Source organism: Capra hircus, chromosome 15 (genome assembly GCF_001704415.2).
Source record: "Capra hircus breed San Clemente chromosome 15, ASM170441v1, whole genome shotgun sequence".
In the NCBI taxonomy this organism is placed as follows: domain Eukaryota; kingdom Metazoa; phylum Chordata; class Mammalia; order Artiodactyla; family Bovidae; genus Capra; species Capra hircus.
In genome coordinates this window covers 31,446,206-31,462,775 of record NC_030822.1, presented here as the reverse complement: position 1 = coordinate 31,462,775, position 16,570 = coordinate 31,446,206, and the positions used below count along the sequence as shown (strand labels likewise).

At 43.8% G+C, this 16,570-nt stretch overlaps 1 protein-coding gene across 3 annotated transcripts in view; it reads right to left on the bottom strand.

Moving 5' to 3' along the window:
- Window positions 1–16,570, bottom strand: part of CLPB (ClpB homolog, mitochondrial AAA ATPase chaperonin) — a 143,060-nt gene that overhangs the window by 90,980 nt on the left and 35,510 nt on the right. The window lies entirely within an intron of this gene.

Here is a 16,570-nt window from a genome sequence, read left to right as displayed (position 1 = left end):
AAGGCATCCCAGGGAATGTGATATTAAAGACCTGAAAGGCTGAATAACCAGTTCCAGGTTGGTGAAGTGGGAGGACCCACTGCATTCACAAATCTTGGGAGGCAAAAAAGCATGAAGTTTCATCTGAAGAAAGTGGACCTGGAGTAGAGGGTGTAAGGGGAAGAAAAGTGGGAGATGAGCTAAGCCACTGAAGGGCTTAAAGGGGAAGTGACATGGCAACACAAGCTTTTCCTCCCCACTTGTACGTGTATACACACACAGTACAAACCATATTGAAATATTAAACTGAAAAATGAAAGTCTTCTCTTATAGCCACCTCCTCAATCTAAATTCCAGGAGTAATTACTATTTATAGTTTGGTGTGTTCTCTTCTAAATCTTTGCTATTAGAAGAATCACTCCTATAGCCAAGTGAGAATGGACTGAAGGGAGAAGGAGAGAGGCAGGAGGCTCCACAGTGAGATTAGATTAGGTGAATTTATAGAGCACCAACCACAGTGCTTGACCTAGGAAGTGCTCTTTATATGTTAGTTTCCCTTGTCTTATGTGATGTTCCTGCTAATACTTCCCCCACTTTTTCTTCTAAGAAAAAAGGTTCATGTTCACTATAAGAAATTTAGAAAATACAGCTAATCAAAAATAAAAAACTATTTTAGAATATATAACATCTTTCCAGTTTTTCCAACGTATGCACATTTTTATTTACAAAAAAATGGGGTCATATAAAAGTTCTCCCTAAACATATACATACTTCTTCCATGTATTATATAATTGTCTATGACATTGTTTTTAATGACTGCACAGTATTCTACCATAAGGCTTGTCTATACTTCATTTAGCCAATCTCCAACTATAAAATAATTATTTTGTAATATTTCTTTAACAATTTCCTTTGAATAAATTCCTAAGGAATGAATTTCTAGATAAAACCTATAAACATTTTGAAGCTTTTTGATAAATGTTACTAAATTGCCTTTCAGAAAGAATGTGATTTTTATTTCTACTATCAAAAGAAGAAGGATGAGAGTAACTATTGTGCCTTCCTTTCATCAAAATGTGAGTGAGTGACTGAAGGTCACTCAGTTGTGTCTGATTCTTTGCAATAGTCCATGAAATTCTCCAGGCCAGAATGTGGGTAGCTTTTCCCTTCTCCAAGGGATCTTTCCAACCCAGGAATTGAACCCAGGTCTCCCGCACTGCAGGTGGATTCTTTACCAACTGAAGCCACAAGGGGAGCCCAAGACTATTGGAGTGGGTAGCCTGTCCCTTCTCTAGCAGATCTTCCCAACCCAGGAATCAAACCAGGGTAGCCTGCAATGCAGCCGAATTCTTTATCAACTGTGTTATGAGGGGAGCCCTTTCATCAAATAGGGCATTTTTTTTCTTTTTCATAGTGTGTTAATCTGGACACAGAAAATGTGTTAAGACAAAAAATGGAATCACATCGCTGTTTCAATTTGCATTTCTTTGATTACTAGTGAAGCTGGACTTTAAAAAAAATTATTCTAGGGAATCCCCTGGTGATCTAGTGGTTAGGATTTGGTGCTTTCACTACCAGGGTCTGGGTTCAATCCCTGGTCAGAGAACTAAGATCCTACCAGTCATGTGGTGACATGTCGCCAAATACAAATAAATAAAATTTAAAAATTACTCTAATTACTGTAACTATTAAAAAGCCAAACTGTAATTTTAGATTCTCTCTGTTGTTAAATTTTTCAGTATCTGTAATCAGTAGTGTTGTTGGTTTTCCCTGTATTAACTGGTTTGAATTTCATAACCTTCAACAGGCACAGGACCTGGCCCAATTATCTGCTGAATGGATGAATGAATTTCAGTAACTCCCACGTACACACATACACACACGCACAGTCCTCACAGATAAGTAACATGGTCAAGTGAGTCTCCTGACTCTAATACCCCTCACCTAAAAAGATTTTAAGAATTACCTTTTATAGGTAATTTATCCAGGCTATGAATTATGATCCTCAAGATAAATGAGAAGGGTCTCTAAGCAGCTAAAATCCACATCTAAAAGTCAGATATGTAATTCACAGCAGACACTGTCAGGTTTTTAGTTGGAGACTATTTGCTTATCAGTTCAGTTCAGTCGCTCAGTCATGTCCAGCTCTCTGCGACCCCATGGACTGCAGCACACCAGGCTTCCCTGTCCATCACCAACTCCCAGAGCTTACTCAAACTACAGTTCATCGAGTCGGTGATGCCATCCAACCATCTCATCCTCTGTTGTCCCCTTCTCCTCCTGCCTTCAACCTTTCCTAGCATCAGGGTCTTTTTAAATGAGTCAGTTCTTCCCATCAGGTGGCCAAAGTATTGGAGTTTCAGCTTTAACATCAGTCCTTCCAATGAATATTCAGGACTGATTTCCTTTAGAATGGAATGGTTGGATCTCCTTGCAGTCCGAGGGACTCTCAAGAGTCTTCTCCAACACCACAGTTCAAAAGCGTCAATTCTTCGGCGCTCAGCTTTCTTTATAGTCCAACTCTCACATCCATATATGACTACTGGGAAAACCACAGCTTTGACTAGACAGACCTTTGTTGGTAAAGTAATGTCTTTACTTTTTTTTTTTTTTTTTAATTTTTAAATTCACTACTCTTTCTTGAATTTCTTGTTCCTAATTATTGGTTTTGCCATACATTGACATGAATCCACCACGGGTGTACATGCATTCCCAAACATGAACCCCCCTCCCACCTCCCTCCCCATAACATCTCTCTGGGTCATCACCGTGTACCAGCCCCAAGCATGCTGTATCCTGCGTCGGACATAGACTGGCGATTTGATTCTTACATGATAGTATACATGTTACAACGCCATTCTCCCAAATCATCCCACCCTCTCCCTCTCCCTCTGAGTCCAAAAGTCCGTTATACACCTCTGTGTCTTTTTTGCTGTCTTGCATACAGGGTCGTCATTGCCATCTTTCTAAACTCCATATATATGTGTTAGTATACTATATTGGTGTTTTTCTTTCTGGCTTACTTCACTCTGTATAATCGGCTCCAGTTTCATCCATCTCATCAGAACTGATTCAAATGAATTCTTTTTAATGGCTGAGTAATACTCCATTGTGTATATGTACCACAGCTTTCTTATCCATTCATGTCTCTACTTTTTAATCTGCTGTCTAGGTTGGTCATAGCTTTTCTTCCAAGGAGCAAGCATCTTTTAATTTTATGGCTGCAGTCACCATCTGCAATGATTTTTGGAGGCCCAGAAAATAATATCTGTCACCGTTTCCATCGTTTCCCCATCTATTTGACATGAAGTGACAGGACTGGATGCCATGATCTTAGTTTTCTGAATGTTGAGCTTTAAGCCAACTTTTTCACTCTGCTTTTCACTTTCATCAAGAGGCTCTTTAGTTCTTCGCTTTCTGCCGTAAGTGTGGTGTTAGCTGCATATCTGAGGTTATTGATATCTCTCCCAGCGATCTAGATTCCAGCTTGTGATTCATCCAGCTCTGCATTTTCACAGGATGTACTCTGTATATAAGTTAAATAAGCAGGGTGACAATATACAGCCTTGATGTACTCCTTTCCCGATTTGGAACCAGTCTGCTGTTCCATGTCCAGTTCTAACTGTTGCTTCTTGATTTGCATACAGATTTCTCAGGAGGCAGGTGTGGTGGTCTGGTATTCCCATCTCTTTCATTTTCCACAGTTCGTTGTGATCCACACAATTAAAGGCTTTGGTGTAATCAATAAAGCAGAAGTAGATGTTTTTCTGGAACTCTCTTGCTTTTTTGATGATCTAGTGGATATTGGCAATTTGATCTCTGGTTCCTCTGCCTTTTCTAAATCCAGCTTGAATATCTGGAAGTTCTCAGCTCACGTACTGTTGAAGCCTGGCTTGGAGAATTTTGAGCATTACTTTACTAGCGTGTGAGATGAGTGCAATTGTGTGGCATTCTTTGGCATTGCCCTTCTTTGGGATTGGAATGAAAACTGACCTTTTCCAGTCCTGTGGCCACTGCTGAGTTTTCCATATTTGCTGGCATACTGAGTGCAGCACTTTCACAGCATCATCTTTCAGGATTTGAAATAGCTCAACTGGAATTCCATCACCTCTACTAGCTTTGCTCATAGTGATGCTTCCTAAGGTCCATTTGACTTTGCATTCCAGGATGTCTGGCTCTAGGTGAGTGATCACACCATTGTGGTTATCTGGGTCATGAAGATCTTTTTTGTATAGTTCTTCTGTGTATTCTTGCTACCTCTTCTTAATATCTTCTGCTTCTGTTAGGTCCTTACCATTTCTATCTTTTATTGTAATTTACTTATATAGTTTACAGATAATTTGGAAAAGACTGTCATTAGTCTTCCTATTTCCCAGAAGATGAAAAGTTAAGAAGGTTCAAAAAGGCTGTTAGAGATGGGCAAACTAACTGCAGGCAGTGAGAAAAATATCTCATGGCAAAGGATGCAGTATGGTACAGTGGTTATAATGCTGGCTTTAAAATCTGAGGCCATGGTACAGATGGGCTTCTCTGGGGAAGATGGACAAGAATCTGCTTGCCAATGCAGGGGACAGTGGTTCGATCCCTGGTCTCAGAAGATTCCACATGCCTCGGAGCAACTGAAGCCTGTGTGTCACCACTACGAGCCCACTTGCTGAAATTACTGAGACCAAATGCTGCAGCTACTGAAGCCTGCGCATCTAGAGCCTCTGCTCCACAATAAGAGAAACCACTGCAAAGAGAAACCTGGGCACTGCAATGCAACGCAATGAAGAGCAGCCCCTGCTCATGGCAACTAGAGAAAGCCCAAGCAGAGCAACAAAGACCCAGTGCAACAAAAAAATAAATCAATAAATAAATTTAAAAAAATCTGAGTCAATATGAACATCAACATGAATAATGACATTAACGGACTATCACCCATTGTACATTAAGATTCCAAGAGTCCATATAGTCAATGGGGAGGAAGGGAAAGCTCTTTTTTTTTTTTTAACTGTAGAATGACAACTAATAAATGTAGAACAAATGGTGAAATTAGAAAATCACTCTGTATCATAATTATCAGATATTAAGAATATCTAGCTCATATGACTCCGTTAGTGTATAAAATGTGCTTTAATAGTGTATGACACATAATAAGTGCTCAACAGACATTAGTTATTATGACTGTGTACCTGACCCTATGGTTGGGCTGTAGGAAAGTCAAGACACTTATGAACTGACAAACAAATAGGGAAGATGGTGTGACATTTTATAACAAGTACAGGGAAGCACTATCATCTACTAACTATGTTCTTGGACAAATTATTATACCTCTGAAACTCTATATCTTTACTAGAATAATAGGGATTATGATGCCTCCCCCTTGTAAGTTATGAGATAAAAACTCTACAGTGCCTGGCACATCAAAGGAGATTCACAAATATGAGCTCTCTTCTCTGTGTCCATATAATCTTAGTGATAATTACATAGGCTGAAGTGGGCTCCAAATCTATACCCAGCACTCGTGCTGCCGTAGCGCTGTGTTAAGAAGGCAGCTCTTCTGTATTCTACACAAGTTGGCTTGTTTTAAAATTTAAGTGAGGAGGGTTTGTCGATCTAAACTCAAAGGGACATAATTTGGTTAATGCTCAGCTGCTGTGTCCAATCACCATTCAATCACAACCCCTCCCAGGGCAGGCTGTCCCTCTAGGCATTTAGTGTCACTAACTGTGCTACCTGGGCCTCTCCAGGTTCCTGAGTATTGATTCCATCTGTCCAATTTGCAGGCTGCAAGACGTGTCCAAGCAACCAAGTATGCTACCCTTGGCCCCAGGGGGCAGACAGTGGTCTGGCAGGATGGGGAGAGGAAAGTGATGAGGCTAGGCCCTGGGGCTGCTAACCCAATCAAAAGGAATGGGCAATTCACTTCACAAACTTGGAGGACAAGGAGGGTAAGCATCTAAGCGAGTGACTCATTCTGCAGCCTTGGAGAAGATTCCTTTCACTTTTCATAAATGCAAAAGGCAGCAGCCCCACAGTGGAGTAGAGCTAGGACTAAAAGAACCATGGCTGTTCTGTGGTCCAGAGTGGCACCAAACAACTTATCACACAGCAGTAAGGTTTTTGTCCAAGAGCAATCTCATACGTAAAAAGCATTTGACCCAGAGTTCCATGGGGATCAGGTCTTTTTTGGAGAAGTCAGTCCAGATCAGCCTAAAGGACTACATGACTATAGTTAGCTTTGAAGACAAAAAGAACTTTGTGGACCTGTGGGATGCAGCAGGGCAGAAATAGAGTAGGAGGCCAGCCGGGTAAGAGAAACCTAGGGCAAGGCTGGGGAGAACAGGTTTAGCAGCAGGTCAGGCCCAGGGAGTGCCAAGAAGTTCATAGTCAAAACAGAGCCAAGGGCCAGAGACCAGGCAGCAGAGATGTGAGGCAGACAGCCAAAAGCCAGGTCATACGTTAAGGACTAGAGACAGAGGGAAACAGCAGACATAGAACAAGTCAACAACCAGAAACCAAGAAACACACTGGTATGAGGCCAAGAGAAGGCAAAAGAAGCAGACACCAGGAGCAGCAATGAGGAGACTTCGGAAATGAAGAGATTTCTGTCTCTTTGACATTTTTGTTTTTGCTAAAGCCGAAACAAATCCTCCAATTCAGAAATGTATCTGGGAGAAGGTGACATATAAGAGACGGTGAGTTGGCCCACCTGGCTGACAAGGGGATTACCGGATCTGATGGTACAAAGGAAGGCAGGCACTGCTATTCAAGGTGATCCACCAAAGGATAACTGCAGCCGACTCTGTTCTGATGCTGGCATGATGGCTGTCACTCATGAGGTTTGGGTTTAGGTATCACTACCTTAAATGTCAATAGCTGGTGCCAAATGGGTGGTACCTAGTATGGGCTAGGTCTTCATGGTTTTAATAGCTGGATTAAAGGGGGCAGGGTACACCATTCCACTCACTCATGTTTTTCTGTAACACACTCAAAGGAACTATGCTGACTACTCCACAGGTTCTCACTGGGCAAAGGCTTACAAACATCAGCAATTCTCCCAGCTAGCTCAGAACTTGGCCTCTGGTAGTCTGTGGAAAGACATGCCTACCAATGTCAGTATCAACTTCAAAGGCTAGAGATAATCTCTAGACACCCTACTTCCAATACTAACCTGGAAAGTCAAAGAATGTCTGCAGCCCAAGAGAATGGCGGTTTAGAATTGGCCTTTAACGACTTGGCTCTGGTAGCAGTACATGCCTTCCTGTGTGTCTATCACAATCTATTCTGGTCTTATCTCTGCCCAAGTGAGCTGACTTACCAAAAAGACTGAGCTGTGTGAATACTGAAGGTGAAGGTTGTGAGGAATAGTATCCAGCTGACAGGCTGGCAGAGGAAGAGCAACAGGACTGAGCTAGCCAGGCTGGGGCGCTGGCGGGCACTGCAGGCCTGGAAATCTGACTAGTCAGAAATGGTCGGGTATTGAAGATTGGCCTCAGGTAGGGAGGAAAACGCAGGTCCAGAACCCAAGACCTGGGTAAGAGTTATACAAGTGAGTAGGAGTAGTGAGCTCTGAGTCTAGGCTGAGAGCTGTTTTCTTTCTACTTTCTTTTACTGCCTGCTGGTGTAAGTATTCAATTTCTCAAGGGTACAATGGCGCTAAGTAGGAAGAAGACAGCAGTCTAATAATAAGAGCTAACATTTATATATACTTCCTACCCACCAGGCACTATTTTAAATATTAATACTTTACATATAGTAACATTTAATCTTCACAACAACCCTATGAGGGAAGTTAAACAGAAATCAAGGGGTAAGTAACCTGTCCAACGTCACTCAAGTTGTAAGGAGCACAGGTGGGATTTAAACCAGGGCAGTCTGGCTACCAAGTTCATGTTCTTATCATTCAGCTATACTGCCTCTCACTTCCCTTTATGGACCCCCAGGTAGCTAACAGTCTGGAGGACTTGCCTCAATTCAAGTTTTAGCAACAAGGCAAGGATCAGGAAGTCCCACAGAAAAACGAGACAAAAATACCAAGAGGAGGAAACAAACAAACAAGATGATTAAGCACATGAAGAAATTCTCAAGCTCATTTGTGATTAGAGAAATGAAAAATTTTTTTAATGAGATAGCACTTTATTGGGAATTTGGGGTTGATACGCATAAACTGCTGTATTTAAAACAGATAACCAACAAGGACTTGCTGTTAAAAAAAAAATTTAAAAATGAGATAGCACTTTAAATTCAACATACTGACAAAAGTGAGAAAGCTGAAAAATGCTCAGTGTTGGTGAAGGCATGAGGATCTTGGATTCCTCAGGCACTTCCTGGGGACAGACTGATACAGCCATTCCAGATGTCATCTTGTACCTGACCCAATAACCCAGCACTTTGCTCCTGAGTATACGTATCTCAGAGGAATTCTTACACAGGTCCAAACAAGGGAGATGTCCCCACACCTTTTGAGGCAGTAGGGAGTTGCAGGCATTCCATCACTGAGGACACGAGTGAGTTAGATGTGGCCTATAAAACACGATACAGCAGTTGGAAGCAGCAGGCTGGACACAAGAATGATGATTTTTAAAAAAGAGTTGAGGGGTTTCCCTGCTGGCTCAGTGGTAGGTAAAAAGAATCTGTTTGCCAGCGCAGAAGACATGGGTTTGATCCCTGATCTGGGACGACCCCACATGACACGGAGCAAGTAAAGCCCGTGCACCACAACTACTGAGCCTGTGCTCTGGAGCCCGTGAGCCGAAACCACTGAAACCTGGGTGCCTTAGAGCCTGTGTTCTACAAAAAAAGAAGTCACTGCAAGGAGAAGCTAGGGCACCACAACTAGAGAAAGGCCTGTGCAGCAATGAACACCTAGCACAGCCAAAAATAAATAAAATTACTCAAAAAATTTAAAAGGGTCGGGTCTCCTGCCCTCATTTCTTCTAAAAGTTTATTCCTTCAAGGAGTCTCTCAACTGCAGAACTTCTAATTCCTATGTTGATCTAGTGATCTTGGGGGCTGAAAATTTAAGGCCCAGTGAAAACAATGAACTCCCTGAAGTACACCAAAGAGCATCAAATATATCCCTCCTGCTGGGAGTGCCCCCGCCACCCCACTTCCCCTTCAACTGATTAGTGCTCACTCACCTTCAGGGCTCCTTAGTGACACAGTCATCAACTCAACTGAGGCCTCTCTGATTCTCAGCCCGGGTGCACGCCCTTCCTGCTTGCACAGAACCCAATTCTCACTCAAGTGGAAGGTGCTGCTCACCATATCATATTGTGACTGCTTGTCTATTTGTATTTACCTTTCCCAGTAGATCACAGGGCAAGGACCACGTCTCAACCTTCTTTCCTAGCTTCTTGCCCAATGCCTAGATCACAATAAGTGGTCAACAGATGCTTTCTGAATGACTGTATGAATAAACGAAATAATTCATTTGGTGAGAAACAAGGAAGAAAGGTGGAAGGCAACTGTCTTAGCCCTTCCCAGCCTTCTCCCACCTGAGGGTCCAAACTGGGTTGCAGTTACCTTAGCTGTGGAAAACATCCCCATCTTCCCCTCCTGAGCATCAGACCCTTCCCAACTTACACCAGGCAGTTCCCAAACAAAGATGAGGAAACGAACCGGAGGGTGGTCTCTAAGTTGCAACTCCTGAGACTCACAGAAGTCCCTTTGGAGCAAGAGCCCCCACGAGGCATGTTTTAATTCACTGATTAGGCTGTAATTAGATTAGAGGTGGACGCACCCTTAGGAAGTTGGCTCGTATGGACCTTGATGAGCTCCCATTTTCAAGACTGTGGGGCGTCACAAAGCTCGAAAGGGCAGTTGCATCGATTGGCTTTCTGCTCTCAGTGGCCGGAGGGGCTCTGGGTCATCACAATGTTTTGGAAAGACGGAGGAAACCTGTGGTGTGAGCTGAGGCCTAGGCTGGGCCAGGCACGTGTCAGAGATGGCTGGCGAGCAGCTGGAGCTGGTGAAGCAAGAAGGGCAGTGATCCCAGCTCCAGGTCATCCCCACACAATGTGGAGCTTCTGGAGAGGCTCCTCTGACTCCCCCTCCCCTTTACCCCCCACATCCAAGCACAGGGTCACCGTGTCCCAAGGAGAAGACAAAGAGTTGACCTATTCTCAACTCAGCGCACACCTCGGTGAGGGGAGGAAGCAAAGAGGTCACAGTTCAGGAGGTTTGCTGGAAGTCAAATGAGCTGTGGCTCATTCAGTCTACCAGCCAGTCTATGGGAGGTCAGGAAAGCAGGGTGGCCAGCCAAAGGCACATGTTGAATCTAGAGATCCTGTGGTGGGGGGGCATGAGCTTGGGGTGGGGGCGGGTAGTGGGGAAATAGGAGGGCAATTTTCTTTTCTTCTTTTTTTGGAGGATGGGGTGCAGTTTTCTTTTTAAAGCCAGCTTCCTTGGGAAACAAACTAAAGATTAGGTAGGAAGCAAGGTACCTGTGTAGAAAACGTGTCCCAGTTTTCTTGAATGAGGATGGTATTTTATTTACTTCCCTCAAAAAGCAAAGATCAATAATCATAATAAAGCAGCCATAGAGGGTGGAGCACTTTACATTTACTTTTACATTTACTACTCCAGATCATTATAACCACTTGTAATGAGGTACCAGTCAATTTTATAAATGAATAAACTGAGGCTCAGCAAGATAACATGAGCTGTCCAAGTGTGCATGTTAAATAAACACAGGAACCAAGATTCAAATTCATTACTATCTGGTGCACATTCCCCTAAACCACACTGGTTCTCACCCACCTGACCATCCATTAGTCCGTCCTGACATCCCATAGTTGCTGGGCCCTCACTATGCACCAGGGACAGTGATATTTTCAGATAGTTGTAAAGCTAGCTGGGTTAATGAGAGGGAATCTGATTTAGATAGACAAGGGTCAAAAATCAATAGTGGGCTCAGACAAGGTGAGATAATTTGGGCAAAGCTCAAGGAAGGTATGACACGTTAAGTGGGCCACCAAACCAAGATTACCCATTACAGGGTTTCCAGGACAATCGCAATTTCACCCTCTTAACCTAGTTCTACACACAGGTCCATACCTTTCAATCTGTGGTTCATAATACTCAGTTGCCAAACCAATGGGCCAGAGAGGTCAGGCCCTGGTTATTAGGGATTCTTTCCACAGTATGGGCTAGACAAGGCTCTTCGTAGGCAAATCATCCATAAGAGCTTGTTGGGGCTCCTACACTTACTATGCACTAGGCTGTCTTAAGTGCATTTTAATCTTTGCAACCACATGATGCTGAGGCAGGTGCCATTATTGTTCCTACTTTGCCGATGAGGAAACAGTTGGTAAGAGGTAGAGCTAGGTTTTAAACTCAGGTCCTTTTTCCGGAGCCCTTGTCCCTCACTACTCTGTCACACACATCTAGACTGTGCTCCCTAAAGTAAGGACTGTGCCTGGCCATCTGTTCCTTTACACACAGGGCAGAGTACAGGCCAGTAAATACTTGTTTTATCAGTTCACTTCTGAGGCCTTAACACTGCACTGCTGGTGCACACACTGAGGCTGCAGTCAGCTCCGGGGCTTTACTTGCCAGAACTGCTAAACTGGGTTGCCCTGGGTGTTACCATTGGTTTTGACTGCAGACTGAAACACTCATCCCCCCTATTAATTTTTTATCACCACAGATTTAACCATTGCTCTATCACATTGAGTTCTTTTTTCACATTCCCAATTCTTACCCAACGTATCAGCTTCATTTAATTTGCCAATTTGTTTGTCATTCATCAGTGGTCTCATTAGAATCAGTGATATGACTAGTGACTAGGACAGAACCCTGTGGTTCACAAGTAGTCTGCTTTCCAGCCTGATAGCCATTCATATATAAACAATGAACCAGATCACTCACCATTCATTAGTTTTGACTAAACTATTTGCTACAATCATATTTTATTCACACAGATTGCATGAGAGACAGCCAAAACCTTGCTGCATCCCAGGCACACTCACCATATTTACTGAATTTACTGTATATCCCCGACCCACCAGCCTGACAGCCCTAATAGGCACAGCTCATGGCACAGAGTGGGTCTGAGGTCTTTAGAGAGGAGGTGCAGGAACACACCGCATCACAGTCCCTAGAAATGGAACACTCCTCCCCAGGCTGCTGAAGGGGATGAGCGCAGGTTGCTCTTTTTGTCCCAACTGATCCTCTCTGTGAAGACATCCCTGAACACAGAACCCCAGGATGGGATACAGCAGTGGAAAAGTGGGTGGGTACCCTGACTGTCAGGTTAGGCAAATGAGCTGGCATCACTTTCCCAGGAGCAGTGCCTGGGTGGCCTGAGGTCAAGGCGTGCGTCTGCCAAACTAGAAACGGGTGCATGCTGGAATTGGAATATCATTACTATGAAACAGGATTATCTTGGGCAATGATTCTAAATGGGATTAGAAATGACTCTTTGTTACTCAGAGATAATCAGCCACAGCAGGAGTGGTGGGAGAGATGTCAAGCAAGGCACACTTTTCTGGGGGCATAGTGCTGGCATTCTGGGCACCTGGCCAGCACCCTCAGCCACCCTTCCTTTCTGGGAAATACTGGGAACTGTTCTTCACCAGGCAGGTGGCCACCTGGGACAATAGCCAGCTTCACGTCAAAGTGCTCTGGTCTGGGGTCCCATGTTCTAGGCACGGCTTCTGAGATGAGAAGAAGTAGAAAAAGAATTTTCAAAATCCTACTGCTTCTGCATCACACAAAAGAGATGCTGGTGAGAGGCAAGTAATAGTGCCACCTCCCTCAAAGATAGGCCTACCTGCAGGAAATTCACTAACTTCATGAGGTCACCCACAGTCAGCCGCAGCAGGGTTAGTCATAATAATAATTAAGACACTACCACTACTGCTACACTACTATTAACTAAAGTAGCAAACTCTTCTCCAGTGCTCATTATGTGGCAGGCATCATTCTAAACACTTTTACATATATTTACAAACTTAAAGTAGCTCGCCTTGTTATCTCCGTATCATGATTGAGGAAACAATCACAGGTAAGTGAAAGAATTTGTCAAGACTAATAGGAGGAAGAGCCTGGATGTGAACCCTAGTCTTTCAGCTCTCGAGCTCACAACTCCACCACATGCTGGATAGTCTCAGCCTGAGACGACCGTGGCCTGTATTGGATAAGACTTATCCTTTATGCTCGCTGGTCTCCAGACCCTGCCAGTGCCTCCTATCAACTCTGGTACATCCCTACTTTCTTACCTTTAGGAGCCTATGCTTACAATGGTCCTTATTCCAAAAAATGCTGTCTTTCTACTCTCCACCTCTACCGATCAAAATCCTGTCCATCTTTCAAGGCCCACCTCATGTGAAAGGGCCTCCTTTCATGATCGGCCCCTCCCCAGCACTCTAGGCTGGTCTTCTCTGGGGTACTGACCATACTCTGCCTCATTCTACAGTTAAAGGGGGCTTGTTTTATCTCTTCTCTGAGGATAAGGAGAGTAGTTTGTTGGTTTTTAAATTTCTCAAAATCATCCAGCACAAAGTGGGTCATCAAGAAACCTTGCCTAAGTTGACTTGACACCTGGTCCTGACATGGCTTTGATCCTGAATCTTCCCTACCTGGGCAGTGCAGTCCAGTGGAGAGAAAAAGGGTTTGGGGTTTAGAGGGACCTGGCTTCAAATCCTGGCTCCCCCTTCCACCAATGGACAAGCTTGAGCACCTCCGAACTTCATTTTCTCTATATGTAAAACAGGGATAATAATCCATCCCTTTTAGGGTTGCAGTGAGGATCACAGCCAATACTGGGAAGTATTTGACATGGGCTTGGCACACAGAAGACACCACAACCATCATCATCACTATAGTCAGGAGATCAGATAGCACAAAGCCAGCCTCTCTGGGCCAAAAGAAGCACCGTTGTGCAGCAAGCAGCCAGGCTGAGAACAGGCTGGGGATCTTGGGAAGAGGCTGGAAGCCTCTAAGACAGGCTAGACCTCCACGCTGTCAGGCCTCCTAAGGACCTAAGCTGAAGCATGGGTCCAGGGTGCTCCACCTGCTCTGCCTCTGGCCAGCCAGCAAAGAAGAGCTTCCCAAGGAGGCTGCCCTGGTCCAGCTGCAAGAGCAGCATCAGTTCTATGCTCAGAGAACACCTGCAGAGTTGTCAGCCACACAGAGAGGCCTGTAAAGCCTCTCTTGAGGGTCAGCAATCTGGCTTGTGCTTCTGGGTTCTTAAAGATAGGGTATAATGTCCCCCTCCCCTTAGTAAGATGGAGGGAAAATAAGCCAATGCTAAAAATAAATGACTGCTATGAGAGGGAATTAAATGGTCTTTGGCCAAGGATGGCGGCATTTTAAAATTAACAAAGCCCAGGTACCACATCCAGGAAGGCCTTGGCAAATGCGTGTTATCCACTCATTAGCTCAGCTCCTCAGGGACCCCAGCCAAGTAGGGAAGGCAGTGCCGGGAAGCGGTCCTTCCGATGCTGATGAAATGCACTCCAGGAGAAAAAGCAGGAGGGAGGGAGACTCTTGTGGGGAATTTCAAACAGTTCTGCTGGAGCTTCCTTTTCTGTCTGGTGGACTCACCTTCTCTGAGGCAGGGGCTTTCAAAGCAACCAGCAAGCCCAAGCGGGCTCAAATCTCAATCGCTCCCCACCACCCCACCCGTTCAGGATCCCTGGTTCCTGAAGCACCCCAATGGCCACACTACTTAGGTGGTGCTCCTGGCAGTCCAGGAACAAGGAACACAAGAATGATATGGGATGAGGCAAGTTCCCAGTCCTGAGCTCTGCTCTTTCTCCTTGCTATGAAGAAGAACCCTATGACACTTTGTGAGCCTGCCATATACCACTCACAAAGTGAACTGATCACTATTCACTGGTCGTGTGATTCCACAAATCTTTACTCTCTACAATCAGAATATACAGTATTGCAATGTAAGATACCATCAGCAATAAGGATTCAAAACATTCTAGGTAACCGCAAATAGTATGGATTCATTTTTTTCATTTTAACACTACAATCATGAATTCTCAGTACACCAAAGGTCACAATTAACAGTGAAAACATAGAGAAAGATGGTGGCATTTGAAAAACTTTTTAATGTCAGTTTATTGAAGCATCATTTACGCATAGAAAAATGCATCCTTTTAAGATGTACAATTTGATGAGTTGTATGGCTACCACTAGAATTAAGAATTAATACTCTAAAGTATTTCTGTCACCAGAAAAGTTCCTTTGTGTCCTTCCCCCCCACTCCTAAATGCTAGCAGCCACTAACTTGAGTTCTGTCCCTATAATATTGCCTCTTCCAGACTGTCATATAAATGGAATTATACAGAAGGTAGCTTTTATTGCCTGGCTTTAACTTAGCATAAGACTTTCAAGATTCGACCACGTCATTACCTGTACAAGATGTGAGTCCTTTTTTTTTTCAGTGCTGAGAGGTCCACTGTATGGATATACTATAATTTGTCCTTTCATCAGATGATGGACATTTGGGTGATTTTGAGCTTTTGGTGATTATGAATAAAGCTACTATAAATATTTGCATACAGGTCTCTTGGTAGATATATGTTTTTATTTTTCATGGACAAATACCTAGGAATTGGTATTGCTAGGCTGTATGATAAATGTACTTATTACCTTTATCAGAAATTGCTAAAATATTTTCCAAAGTGGCTATTCCATTACACATTCATATCAGCAGTTATGACAATTGTTCTGCATCACTGTCATCACTTGGTGCTGTCAGTTTTTAAAATTTTGGTCATTGAAATAGGTATTTGGTCAAATGGAATAGCATTTCACTATGATTTTAACTTGCATTTCCCTAAATGCTGAGTATTTTTTATGTACTTATTTCCCATCAGTCTCTTCTGTGGTGAAGTATCTGCTCAAGTCTTTTGCCTATTTTTTAAAAACTGGGCTCTCTTTTTACTACTGATGTGTCCAAGAGTTCTTTATACTTTCTGGATAATTTTGTTATCAGACGTGTTTTGACAGCTTCTTTTTTGAGGAATCAGAAATCGTACCATTTTAATTCCAAACCACTATCCCCTGCACATACATGTTGATCAAGAAAACAGAGAAGACAAACTTTCAGTTTACAAGTACCTTAATGCCACTGGACAAAGGGCCAAGCAGTACTCAGTACCTATTAAAACTCACAAGACCGTTTGCACCTCCACGATGAGCACCTGACCACCACTGGGCTTTAAAGAAAGCTACATCTGGAGAAACGGCTGTCCATTAAACAGCTTTTGGCCCCCCAGGCTCAGCACCTCCCAAAGCCCTGTTCTGGTCCGGCAGGCTCCTGGAATGGTCAACAGTCGTCACACTCCATTGCTGGCCATTGTCCACTGGGAAAGGTAGGAGGCTCCCAACCCACCCCTCAGTGAAAGAGCAAACAGTGGGGCCTGTGGCTGCCTGGACATCAAAGTAGAGCAAACAGGCCTGGCAGGCCCTGCCTCTCCGCCTACACATCCTGCAAATGCCATCTGAAGGAGCGTCCCTGAGGGGGTCATGACTTCCAGCTTGTCACCGCGCACATCAAAGTTTGCACCACACACGAACTCGGTGCATGGGTTCGAATCAAGTTGCCCAAGAGCGGATACTCCGCCATTGTGTCCAGTTTTAATCC